This window comes from Primulina tabacum, chromosome 2 (assembly GCF_025594145.1).
Source record: "Primulina tabacum isolate GXHZ01 chromosome 2, ASM2559414v2, whole genome shotgun sequence".
Classification (NCBI taxonomy): Eukaryota; Viridiplantae; Streptophyta; class Magnoliopsida; order Lamiales; family Gesneriaceae; genus Primulina; species Primulina tabacum.
Genome location: NC_134551.1, coordinates 32,027,936 through 32,042,553, shown reverse-complemented (window position 1 = coordinate 32,042,553; position 14,618 = coordinate 32,027,936). Strand labels below are relative to the sequence as shown.

General features: G+C 31.2%; 1 non-coding gene across 1 annotated transcript; it reads right to left on the bottom strand.

The window, feature by feature from the left end:
* Positions 1-14,307: 14,307 nt before the first annotated feature.
* Positions 14,308-14,418, bottom strand: LOC142538134 (small nucleolar RNA R71). The gene has a single exon (XR_012818673.1). It is a non-coding gene; the product is annotated as a small nucleolar RNA R71 (small nucleolar RNA).
* Between the last annotated feature and the right edge of the window lie 200 nt (positions 14,419-14,618).

Here is a 14,618-nt window from a genome sequence, read left to right as displayed (position 1 = left end):
GTACTTCAGAATACTTTTAGCAGCAATGTAATATGACTGCTTAGGGTTAGATTGAAATCTTGCACAAATGCAAACAGCAAACATGATATCAGGTCTACTGGCAGTAAGATATAACAGAGAACCCATAAGTACACGATAGTGAGTTACCTCTACTGGAGTTCCATTATCATCCTTATCAAGTTTAATAGATGAGCTCATTGGAGTGGAAGCAGCAGAGCATGCTTCCATGCCAAACTTTTTCAGTAGCTCCTTGGAGTACTTAGCTTGATTTATGAAAGTTCCAGTATCAAGTTGCTTGATCTGCAGTCCTAGGAAGAATGTCAATTCTCCCATCATGCTCATTTCAAATTGATCCTGCATTAATTTAGCAAACTTTGCACATAATTTGGGGTTAGTTGACCCCAAAATTATGTCATCAACATATATCTGTACTAACGAAATTTGCTTATTCTTAACTAGGGTAAATAGAGTCTTATCTACTGTGCCGATTGTAAAATCATGTTTGACAAGGAATTGTTCGAGGGTATAATACCATGCTCTAGGTGCCTGTTTTAAACCGTACAGGGCTTTGTTTAATTTAAATACATGATGAGGTGAGAAATGATCGATAAAACCTGGAGGTTGTTCAACGTAGACCTCTTCTTGTTGTAGACCATTTAGGAATGCGCTTTTCACGTCCATTTGATAAACCTTGATATTTTTTAAAGTAGCAAAGGCCAAAAATATTCTTATGGCTTCAAGCCTTGCTACTGGTGCAAAGGTTTCATCGTAGTCTATTCCTTCTTCTTGTCTAAAACCTTGAGCTACCAATCTATCTTTATTTCTGACCACAGTGCCTTCTTCATTTAGTTTTTTTTCTGAATACCCATTGAGTTCCAATAACGTCTTGATGAGATGGTCTGGGTACAAGAAACCACACTTCATTTCTCTTAAATTGATTAAGCTCTTCTTGCATAACTTCTATCCAATTGGGATCCAGAAGAGATTCTTCAATTTTCTTTGGTTCATCCTGGAAGATAAAGGCAGCATGCATATATTCATTAATCATTTTCCTTCTAGTTCTTAACGGAGCTACAAGATTACCAATAACCAGGGATAGAGGATGTGATTTCCTCCAAACAAAAGGGTGTAAAGAGATTTCTTCCTGGTTTGATATATTTGAAATAGTCTAAGCTGGAGCAGTAGCAAGTTCTGGAATGTTCATTTCTGGTTCTGAAAAATCTTGTGTCTGAACAAATGATTCTACCAGAGGAATGTCTGGTTCTGGATTTTGAGCATCTTTAACTCTAGGTTCTGCATCATCTTCACTATCCAGTTTCAGATGAATCCTGTCTAACCTGTTACTTAGATTTGATATGTTAGAGATTCAGGAGCACTGCTATCCTCATCAAAGACAACATGAATAGATTCTTCAACATTAAGAGTTCTATTGTTGAAAATTCTAAAAGCTTTTCTTACTATTGAATAACCAAGAAATAGTCCAGCATCTGATTTTGAATCAAATGAAGATAAGTAATTTTTACCGGTTTTGTGAACAAAGCATCTGCAACCAAATACATGAAAATATACGTTAGGCTTACTCCCTTTCCATATTTCATATAGAGTCTGATTGTGCTTTTTGTTGATCATGGTTCTGTTTTGTGTGTAGCATGTTGTGTTGATTGCTTCTACCCAGAAGCGCTGAGAGATGTCTGCATCTGCTAGCATTGTTCCAGCAGCTTCCTTAAGAGTTCTGTTTCTCCATTTAGCTACTCCATTTTGTTGAGGCGTTCTGGCAGCTGAATAACCATGATGAATACCATGTTGATGTAAGTACAACTCATGAATCTTGTTAGTAAACTCAGTACCCCGATCACTTCTGATTTTAATGATGGAAATAGATTTTTCATTTTGACTCTATTTCAAAAGCTTGATCGGGAGACTACTGGTTTGATCCTTTCCAGTAAGAAATATTACACATGTAAATCTAGAAAAGTCATCAATAACAACAAGTGTATACTTCATTTCCCCTAAGCTCATGATAGGGATTGGACCTAACAAGTCCATATGCAATAATTCCAAATACCTTGAAGTTGAATTACTACCTTTATTCTTGAAGCTAGATCTCACCTGCTTCCCAAGTTGACATGCAGAACATACATGATTTTTAACAAAGTTAATATCGGGCAGTCCATCAACTATGTTCTGCTTCTTGAGATTATTGATTGACTTGAAATTCAGGTGATTCAATCTCTTGTGCCAGAGCCAATGCTTATCAGCAAGGTAGGCAACTAAACATGTAGGAACATTAGCATGATATAAGTTCCATGAAACTTTGTAGGTGTTGCCTTCCCTCTTTCCAGTTAAAACAGTAAACTCAGCAGAATATTTAACTGTGCATTTGTGCTTCTGAAAAGCTACAGAATAACCATTATCACATAGTTGACTAATGTTAATTAAATTATAACAGAGATTCTCAACCAGTAGTACATCATTGATAGTTATGTTACCATGGATAATCTTACCCTTACCCACGGTTTTACCTTTTGAGTTGTCCCCAAAAGTTATCTCTGGTCCAGTACAACTCATTACTTCTGATAGCAAATTTTTCTGTGCAGTCATGTGTCTGGAGCATTCACTATCCAGATACCATGTGGAGCTGCTGATTTTGATTTTATTCTGTTGTTCCAGCAAACACAAGTTTTAGTATCTGGTACCCAAATTTATTTGGGTCCAAGCCTTATTAGTCCTTTAGGGACCCACATTTTACAATTCTAGGTGACCTTGTACTTCAGGTATCCAAAGCGGTGTGTGCAACATAAGGTATGTTATTTCTAACAGTATGCATATTGGAATGTTGTTCTTCCCTTCTGTTTGTGTTGTCTGGGCTGTATCTCTTTTGAACAGGTCTAGAATTATAGTACTGGTAGTTTTTAACCTTCATAGATGGTTGTTTTCCTTAGTTGAATCCACTATTGGATCCAGAACTCTGGTGAACTCTCCCCTTAGATTCAGCATAACCCAGACCATAGGAACCTTGCTAAAATGTGCCATAATTGTTTGTAAATATTTCAGAACAAGAGAAATCTGCTCTAATACCACTTGTTGTGGATCGATGTAGAGTTTAGAGGGGGGGTGAAGAAACTATTTCCTTTACCGATAGATTTTGCAAAGGGTGCTAGAATCTTGTTAGAGACTGTAGCTGTTCTTGTTCAAGATTACGTCCAGCAGATCACAATAATAAGTGCGGAAACAATCCGATGGAGTAGGGTGAAAAACAGTAATAACAGTAGGCAGTACAACATTAGTTATTTCTGGAAGTTCGAAGATAAAATCTTCTACGTCTCCCCTTCTTCTGTTTCCAGAAGGTATCACTAAAAGACTTTGGATTTTACAGTACAACACTCGTACACACCTACTTCAGCAGGACCTATACTTTGTCTACTGAAACTCTTATTAACTCAACATAATATGATTCAATATGACAAGGTTCTGGAAAAGACTCTTTTTCATTTTACAAGCTCTTCTTCAAAGGAATATCGTAAGGCGTTTTACTAGAACACGTGAAGAAACAGCAGTACAAAATGATCACCAAAGATCAGATGTAAGATATTAAGCAAGTACTGCTTTTCTACAAATTGAGCTTGAAGATAACGATTGGTTCGCGGTTGCTCAAAATAACATTGGATAGATAGTATGTTTCTTGATACAGAATCAATGTTGTATTCATCAAATGGGTTTGATCCATATATATAGATAACTTGAATCTAACGCCTATAATCAAAACAGCTTCTTTGATTTTTGATAGAAACAGCTTTATTGCCAAAAATAGTTCCTACAAAAAGGCTTCAGAACAATCAGTCTTGTTACATAATAAAATAGGTAATGCGTATTAAATGACTTTGTTCAGCATTAATGAAGCATTTAATACTCGTACTAGGTAAAGTAACGGTAACAATTAATATCAAGGATAGGTTCTGTTTCTAGCAGTAAGTCAAGTTCTGCTTCTGTTTTCTAAACTGATAAGTACTCGAAGAGTACTGCTTAGTTAAGGCGACAATAGAACTTCTGTTTTTTAGTCTTCTGGTTTCACTTTAACGAGATCTACTGGTTTTGACTATCGTCACCGCAATTAAATTAAGTCTTTCAATTTATGGAATTTTTTTTCTTTTATTTTTTCATTTAAATATAATTAGCATGTTAATTTCATATTCAAAGTTTTACACTTTGAATATTGAATAGCTAACTTCCCAAAGTTTAGATGAAAAGGTGAAACTCTTGTATGATAATAAGGTTATTAAAAGGTAAGAATCTATATTTTATATTATTTAATCATTATTTATTGTTTATGTTATGTTTATTTTTTTAAGCATTATTATACCCTACTTATAAGTGGGAGTTTTGATTTGTTTTTGCTATATGTTACACTAAATTCTTGAACCATTTAAATGTTAGTTTTGTATTACCAACCATTTAAATTGAATGCCTTGATTTATTATATATGAAACCATTTAAATGTTTGTTTGGTTTTACCAACCATTTAAAGTGGATGCCTTTATTTATTATATATGAATATATCATAATATTAAATTCTTGGAACCATTTAAATGTTTGTTTGGTTTTACCAACCATTTAAAGTGGATGCCTTGATTTAGTGTTTATAAATATATATATATATATATATATATATATATATAGCACAATAAATACTTGACAACGTTTATAAGTTTTAGTATATATAATTATAAGATAATAATATATAACATAATATAAATATTATTATTTAATATATTGGAACCATTTTATTAAGAGGATTTCAATAATGTTCATTAATGCTAACTTTATTAAAATACCAAGAGTGGATCCTTTAATCTCAACTACTTAAATTAAAATTTGAACAATTAAAAATTTCTAATTAAAGATTCAAACAATTAAACGAAAAAACAAAAAACAAAAACAAAAAGGCATTGTAGTGGACTTGTAATTACCTTAGCTTCCCTGTGGATACGATATTCGGACTCACCGAATTATACTACTTGTGGAAAACCTGCTCTTGGAAGTGCAACAATCAAAGTCGCATCATCAATCCTGAGCATTATTATTTCTCCTTTACAGGATTGTGATGAAGTCATGATAAGGAGGCAAGCAAGTGTTGATTGTGTGAGAATGCAATGGGATGATCCATATGATGTTGAGAGCAATCGCGGTGAGGTAAGGCTAGTTGCGCAACATCTAAGAGGCATGATTTGCTTTCTTACCTTAATTCATTGATGTGTTGTTTTCAAAATTTTAGAGGAAATGTTCAAAATGATTATTTAAACGAGGTGATCGTATCTTCACTTTTGTCTCTAAATTTTATGGGCGTGAGAATTTTGAGAAGTTTCATGCATTGAGTTTGAATATTGTTGCTTTTGATGTCTTATGAGTTGCTAAATTGGTGAGAATTGGTGGCTACAAAATTTTATATGCATTAGAATTCCATTATTGTGATGTGTTAAATGATGGCATGGATAGTACATTTAGTGTGACCTATTTTCATGATTTATATTTGTTTAGGGATGGTTTTGAGAGATTGATTGTAACGTACCATACTTTTAAACATACTTAAAATTTGTGGAAAATAAAAATTTTTCTTAAATAAGAAATTCTCATTCAAAAAGCCAAAAAATAAAATTCTTGAACAAATATTTAAAATTGCAAACAACTTGCAACAAGTACTTGTTTAAAACATCATAAAGTAATTTGTTAAAATCAGAGTATTAGTTTATCATGCAAAAAAATTTTCTTGAAACTTAAGCGGTCATCGGGTTAGTCATCTGCCCAGTCTGAGCCATCTCAACTGGTCTCCGCCTCTCGTTTCCTCAACCTCGTCCTCACCTGCATCGAACACGTCTAGTGAGTTTAAAGACTCAACACGTATAAATTGAGAAAAACGAATAATACGCAGTAAAATCCACATGCATTAAAAGTAACGCATACATAACTTAACTTTGAAAATACATGCATACCATAGACATGCCATCAATTCATAAACATTTTCATTAACATACTTGCATCATACATACTTAAACATGCATCATCATTTTTGCGTAAAGATATGTTTCAAAGAAAGTGACCTATAGCATAATGCGCCAGATCAGACTAAACCACATTACTGGGCTGGCAAGGATGTCCACTACAACTTACATAAGATCCCAAGTCATATTTTATCGGTTGGATTGGTCCCTGGTCATACTTTATAACTTTTCAATTCTGATCAAAACCCGGTCATATTTTATCGGGTTAGAGAGGTCCCCGGACAAGTTCTCCGGCTTCCAAACCCGTTCATATTTGTTCACAAGACAATTAGCATACCTCAAAAACATAAAATATTTTCTTTTGCACGTCGAATATTCTTACATAGCGTTGAGGGATTCTTCAGATCTCGCTTGTGCTACTGCTGCACATGCTAACACATATTTCAAGAAACTAAAATTTCATACCTTAAGTCATACCAATCAACTCACCACCGAAGTAAATAAATAACTTATGAATTCATAGACCACTCGGGACTTAACCATGTAAAACATCATACTAAACCATGGCATCGAACCCCGAACCAAATCCTGATGTGAAGTATGAACATTTCCCAAGCAATGGAAAAACCCAAACCCCGTTTAAAACATGACTCGAAGAATCCCATTCAAGACTCGTAACAACTAGTCTAACCCTCATCAATCTTGGACATAACAATGTATTGATACCCAAATGAAGCAATAGCACATAAACTTGAAGTTTGAAGGCTCTTGAACCAACGCCTATGCGCTGAGGAGTAGCGCTGCAGCACCTCCCTGCAACGCCGTGGCACTGCACAATGTGAAGCTGCAGCGCTGCGGCATTAACCCTGCGCGAACCAAACCTTAAAATGTAATCTTCTACCCATTCACTTCCCTATGCGTTCTAATGCAACCAAACCCATCCCGACTCAAAATAAAACACCGAAAGATGACTGATAACAACACATGACAAAACCTACGCTGCAATGACCACTCGGCGATTCCCAACGAAGCCTCCAACCAGATAAACTAAGTAACATGAAGAACATATTTTTATAGCGTCATAGTTTTAGCAGTAACACGAGAATGACCATAACTCACTCGTTTCTTGTCCAGAAATTACGAATTTACTTTGAAATCAAAGGTATCAAAAATTACTACGTTTTATATGTTGAAAGTTTTTCCAGAAAATCGACGAAAAATTCACAATACTCAAAGTGACAGCAAACTCGTTTTTGAGATCTAAAATTTTGATCCTAAATCGTTTCAAAACATTTTTACCCAAACTTTTGCACAACATGCATGGATTTTGCATACAATATGCATCAAAATACATACTACGACAAGATCGATGCAAAAATAACAGAATATACATGCCTTGGGGTCTAAACACTCGAAGATGACGAATACATGCGCGATGGAATACGGGAGATGACTAGGGGACGATGCTGACGAAAAACGAACACAATTCTCCAGAAATTTGCAAGGGAGAGGAGTGGCTGCTGTCGAGAATTTAGAGCCTTAGCTATCTCAAAAATTTTCTGAACGTGTGTAAGTGTTGTGTGTGTGTGGTGTAGATTTGGTTAAAATTTGCTTAATTAATTAATTAATTAACTAATTAGGGGCTAAAAGTGTTTAATTAAATAATTAGTAATAAAAAATAATATTACTCTAATTATTCAATACTACTCAAAGATTAAATAAAATATTTGAGTATCGAGTTTCAAGATTAAAATTCTTCAAATTTTCAAATTGGTATTTGTAAAGCTTAAAATCTCAAAATCACCTAATAAATTAAATTAGATTTTAAAATGCTTAAAATTCCAAAAATTACTTAAAATAACAATTTTCTTGACTTGAAATAAAATACCACATTTCAAGAATCGCCTAAATCGTTACCGATCTCTTTTTCCGATCCCGCATCGAATATTCGTCTGAGACATAAAACTGAAGAAAATATTTTAACGTGCTTCAATTAATGTTGCGATTTTGATTGTTGCACTCCCAAGAGCAGGTTGTCCACAAGTAAAATAATTCGGTGAGTCCGAATATCGTATCCACAGGGAAGCTAAGGTAATTACAAGTCCACTAAAATGTCTTTTTATTTTTATTTTTTTTAGTTGTTTGAATCTTAATTTGGTAATTTTTAATTGTTCAAATTTTAATTAAGTAGTTGAGATTAAATGATCCACTTTTGGTATTTTAATAAAGTTAACATTAACGAACATTATTGAAATCCACTTAATAAAATGGTTCCAATATATTAAATAATCATATTTATATTATGTTATATATTATTATTTTATAAGTATATAATATATAACAAAACTTATAAATATTGTCAAGTATTTATTGTGCTATATATATATTTGTAAATACTAAATCAAGGTTCCCACTTTAAATGGTTGGTAAAATCAAACTAACATTTAAATGGTACCAAGAAATTATTATTATGATATATTTATATATAGTAAATAAGGGTTCCCACTTTAAATGGTTGGTAAAACCAAACAAACATTTAAATTGTTTCAAGAATTTAATATTATAATATATTCATATATAATAAATCAAGGCATCCACTTTAAATGGTTGGTAATACCAAATTAACATTTAAATGGTTCCAAGAATTTAGTGTAACATATAACAACAATAAATCAAAACCCCCACTTATAAGTAGGGTATAAAAATGCTTAAAGAAATAAATATAACATAAACAATAAATAATGATTAAATAATATAAAACATAGATTCTTATCTTTTAGTAACTTTATTATCATGCCAAGAGTTTCACCTTTTCATCTCAACTTTAGGAAGTTAATTATTCATTATTCAAAGTGTAAAACTTTGAATATGAAATTAACATGCTAATTATATTTAAATGAAGAAATAAAGGAAAAATATAGAGAGAAATATTATAAATTCAAATGTTTGTTCATAGAATGAGCGATATCTCAATACATTATAATGCACCCCTATTTATAGCCAAATTTAGGGAGACAACCACAAATAAAATATTATTTTTTTACACATAAGTCTTCATTGGTGTTCCAAGATATTATATTATATTACACATCACTTTTGAAAATCTTCTTCTCCGAATTTGCTTCTTCACATAAAAAGAAACATGTGGATAATTGAGTTGTCTAGTTGTAGTATTTTTTTCAAACCATTTGACCAAGTAATTTGAGAGATATGGTCAAAATACTAGAGCATGGTAAAACTGTCACTTCTTTGGTAACTTTATTTGTTGCTTAATTTAATCTCAATTGTGAGAGGATTTTTATCTCATTCTTGCCACCAATATTGTAGTTATTAACATCAACTTTCTACAGGTCCAAGAATCATCTTAATCCCATTTGCAACGCCAAGTTTATTCTTGTTTTATCGAACCTGTAAAAAATAGTAAAAACTTGTAATTACACAACAACTTATATTTTATACAATTTATTATAAAACATATAATATTTAAAAATTTAATAAAACAAAAACTATATATTTATATTATAAAACATTTAATTAATGTACAATTTTTATGTTTATCACACCTCCCAACCAGCTTATTGCTAGTCCCTAGCAATTTAAGCGTTAATAGCAATACAAAACATATTGATTAATTTAAATAGAAATGTAATCAAAACTATCTAAGTGTTTAAATTAAATTTGAAAACTGTCAAAGTTATATCAAGATCATCATAATTATAATTTATGAAATAATTTGAGATGATCAATTCACAGCTTATTTCAGGTAGTTAAATGTACACGGCCTTCAGAAATTCCTAGTAAGAGTCTCAACTCCATGTCCTCACAGGTTAATAAATGTTTCAATTTATGACAACGATTTCTCTCATGGAGTTGGAATACAGATAAATGCTCAGAAAAATGATTTACAGAAAGCAGACAGACAAACAAGCCAAACTAATCAAAAGATAGAAAATCAATTGATTCAAAATCTAGTTGTTCTTATTATATATTTTTTCCTGATATATATATATATATATATATATATATATATATATTTTTCATAACATCATGGAATCAGACTAAGTTTATGCTTCTTGACCACATATTTATTTAATTTGTACAATAAATTTCTCTCTTTCTTTTTTTTTTTTTATGAGAGATATATGGGTCGTAGCATATAACTTAAAAATTACATAGATTTTCAATATCTTTCTTTTTGTATTTTTTATCCTTTTTTTTTCAGGAAATATAATTTTTTTTTCAAAATAAGAACTCAAGATCTAAACAATAGATAGTCTCTCTCATTATCAATAAAGCTCGAAGGCTGTTTTCTCAGTCCTCTCCACTCACTCACAAAATATGTGTGAGTTTCAAATTTTAGGCACTCTTATAAGGTATATTTTGGGCCATATACTTTAATACCTGATTTTATCACAATGATTAATCACTCAAAAAGATTTCATAAATCATATTTTTATATTGATCAGAGTATTAAAATTGACTTTTTTTTCCAAATAAAAATTTAAACATTCTTAAATAGATTAATGCATGTTCTAATTTAAATCTTTCAAACATGTAATGTATGACATTTTTGCAAAAATTACTAAGATACAAACAATAAACATGATTTATATATATTTTTTATTTTTTTAAATTTTTTTTTTTATAAGTTTGTTCTCCCCCTAATCAGAATATGACATTGTCCCTAATGTCAAAATAACTATTAATAAAGAGTACATAATGAAAGAGATGTCACTTGGAATTTTATTGAAGATAACAAACTGAAACAAACGCAAACCAATCCACGACTTTTGAATCAATGATCCAACTTCCTTTTCTTACTGCTTGATTGCGACCAATTGATCTTTGTTATCATCGGATCAGACTTATGAACAAAAGCTTCCAAATCATCAATTAATTGGTCGGCAGTCGAAGCACAGATGAGCATCTGTCGTGAATTTTCTGAAATGAAATTCTGTTCCACAGCTTTATCAAGAAATGTCAACAAACTGTCATAATAATTATTGATATTCAACAAGCCCACAGGTTTATTATGGATATTAAGTTGTGCCCAATAAACAGTGTGAAAAATTTCTTCTAATGTACCAAAACCACCTGATAGTGCGATAAAAGCATCAGAATTTTCAATCATTTGAGTGATTCTTTCATACATAGAAGAAACTTTTAATTCCTCCCCAATCGTAACACCTGTAATATTTCCTTCACCTAAAGCTGTAGGAATAATACCCAAAACCTGACTACCTCCAAGATGAGCAGATGTTGAAACAGATCCCATTAATCCAATATTACCTCCCCCATATACCAAGTGAATTTTTCTCTCAGCCAATATCTTTCCAAGATTATTCGCTGCTTCTACAAACACTTCATTTTTTCCAGGACTCGACCCACAAAATACTCAAATATTTTTCAATGTTTGTGCAGAGGATCCAACCATGTTTTTACTTTTTTTTGTCTGAGAAAATAGAGAGAAAGACGAGAGATTTTATAGGGGTAATATGTTATCATGACAAAACTATGGGTCAAAGCTGTAAACAGAATAAATAGTAAAAACAATAATGACACACATGCATATAAACAGTAGTGTGATTGTGGCTCAAAATTTTCCTCTGGTTTTACGTCCAGAAACGGCTTCAACGCATTCTATGAGTCGAGGATACGCTTCCCATCCAATTTTCTTATAAATTGGCAAACACGGTCTTTTTTAGTCGGATTCCCAAGACTATGACGCTCATCTTGGAATTGTTTCCATAAACGGAGAAGTTCAATATGCACATGTCCACTAGAATGCGTCTCAAGAGTCAATAAGATGTTATCTAAAGACTCCTTACTCAGCTCATTCTTAATGAAACCAATTTTATCTTCTCTGTTATTGGAAACACATCCCAAAGATCTGCATCGTTTGTCACAAGTCCATCTTGCACACATATGACAAAACCCTAAACTTTTGGCCCTTCGTTTTTTCGCATAAGTGATTTTTCCTAATCCAGGCAAATACCGAATGAGCAATGATTGTGGAACTTCTCCTCCTAATCGGACCTTAGCTTCTTGATGAAACTTAAAATTAATAATTTATTATATGTTAAAACCTGTATTTTAAAATTTAAGTTTCATTAAAATTATAAAATTATGTTATTTTAGTATTGTTTGTTTATATTTAATTGTCTTACTATATATATTTTATTTTCAGGTTTTCTACGTGTTGGTAAAATAATGATAACTCAAGCTAAAAAATTCAAATAGAGGTGACTCAAAAAAGTTTGGAATCCTTGAGAAATTATCTACAACTTTGCAGAAGACATGATTGCCTAAAAAGTTCATTAAGATGATCAAATTGTGCAAATATCAAAAGGAGGACAAATTTACTTTTACTATGACCAGCATATAGTAAAAAAATCATAACTATTTCAATATTTAACCAAATGAGGTGAACCAAGTGACCAAATTCATCTACAGACAATTCCCCACATGTTTGCTGTTTTGAACAGAGTCAAATTCGGTGATTAAAGTCGTGGAACAAAGCATTAAAAGAAGGGACATGGAATTGAACTTGGAGCAGACAAAGAATACTATTGCAACTACACGGCATTAATAAAAATTTTGAACCTTTCTCTCATTTGGCCTATAAATAGAGGCCTTGTGCTAGCTTGAGAATCTTTCTATCTCATTGTAAAATATAGTGTGAGTGTGTATCAAAGTTCTAAGTTCCAATATATTTTCTTTCATGTTCTCAACTATGAGTGATATTTTAGTGTTGATCAAAAGTAAGCTTATGGCAAGCTAAATCAATTATGTCAAGGTGAAGAGGATGTATTCTTGGTGAAGTAAGATTGTTTATATTTTGTATATTCTTTCTTTATTTCTTTTCATTTAGCTAACTTATTTTTATTGCAGGTATAAAAATGAATTATTTGTTGTTATCAATTTACAACAAATGCTTGATACCATTAAAGTGGTTATCTTGATTTGTTGTTTAATTTTGATACAATAAATATTTCATCACTTATTATTATATATATATAGATATATATATATATATAATAATATCATAATATTTCATTTAGACGATAGCGTGGCTCTGCCGGTTGTTCTAAATGAAATATTATGATTTAATACTAACATCTAACAATCTAATATTTACTTTATCGCAACTAACTTTTATTTTTCGCATCTAACTTTTACTTTCTCGCAACTAGCTTTTACTTTTCTGCAACTAACATTTACTTTATGCAATTATCTTTTACTTTACCGCAACTAACTTATTAAATCAATATATTTCATTTAGGCAATAGCGTGGCTCTGCCGGTTGTTCTAAATGAAATATAATGATTTAATTTAACATTTACTTTATGCAATTATTTATTTATATAGTTATAATTATAATCATAGGTACCATATATAAAATATCGGTTAATTCGGTATTTTCTATAGTGGGAACTATATTATATTATGTGTGTGTTTAATTTTCTTGGAACCATTATTTATTGTGGTTTCTTTTGTTTTACTTTTAGTTAAACAATAGTACATAAACCAAGAATAAATCCTCAAGCCTTGACAAAATTTATAATTTGTAAACTTCATTATTGCATTTGGTAATCTATAAATTAATAAATTTAAACTCAAAATAACCTCTCTGAGGATCGATCTCGTACTTACGAAATATATTACTTGCAGACAACCTACACTTGGGTGAATTATTATTTAAGTAGTAGCAAGTTTTTGGCGCCGTTGCCAGGGATGTATAAATTAAGTTTATATTTGTTAATTATGTTTTATTTATAAGTATTGTGTTGTTTTTTTTGTATGAGTATTTGGAGTCGAAAAAAAGTGGTAGACTTATTCGAGTATCTGAAAATAATTTAAACATGGATGATAATTCAAATAATCAAGATAATAATAATAGTAATAATAATAATAATAATAATAATAATAATAATAATAATAATCAAGAACATGATCAATTAAGAATACTTAGGCACCATATGAACCCTATTAGAACTAGTACCCCATCTTGTTTAGTTTTTCCTCCTAATGCATCTAATTTCAACTTCAAACCTCAAATTATTCAACTTTTACCAAATTTTCATGGCTTAGATTCTGAAAATCCATATTTGCATCTAAGAGAATTTGAGGAAGTTTGTAACACTTATAATGATCAAAATTGTAGCATGGATATAGTTCGATTAAAGCTTTTCCCTTTTTCTTTAAAAGATAAAGCTAAAACATGGCTACAAAATTTAAGATCAAGTTCAATAAGATCATGGGAAGAAATGCAACAACAATTTCTCAAAAAGTTTTTCCCTTCCCATAGAACAAACTCTTTTAAAAGACAAATTACAACTTTTTCTCAAAAACAAGGAGAAACGTTTTATCAATGTTGGGATAGATATAAAGAATTACTTAATACATGCCCACATCATGGTTTTGAAACATGGAGAATAGTTTCTCACTTTTATGAAGGTCTAATACCTAAAGATAGGCAAATGATAGAATTCATGTGTAATGGAACTTTTGAAGATAAAAACCCAAATGAAGCTATGTAATATTTGGATTCACTAGCAGAAAATGCTCAAAATTGGGATAATATAGTCACAATAGAACCACCAACAACTAAAAACAATAATT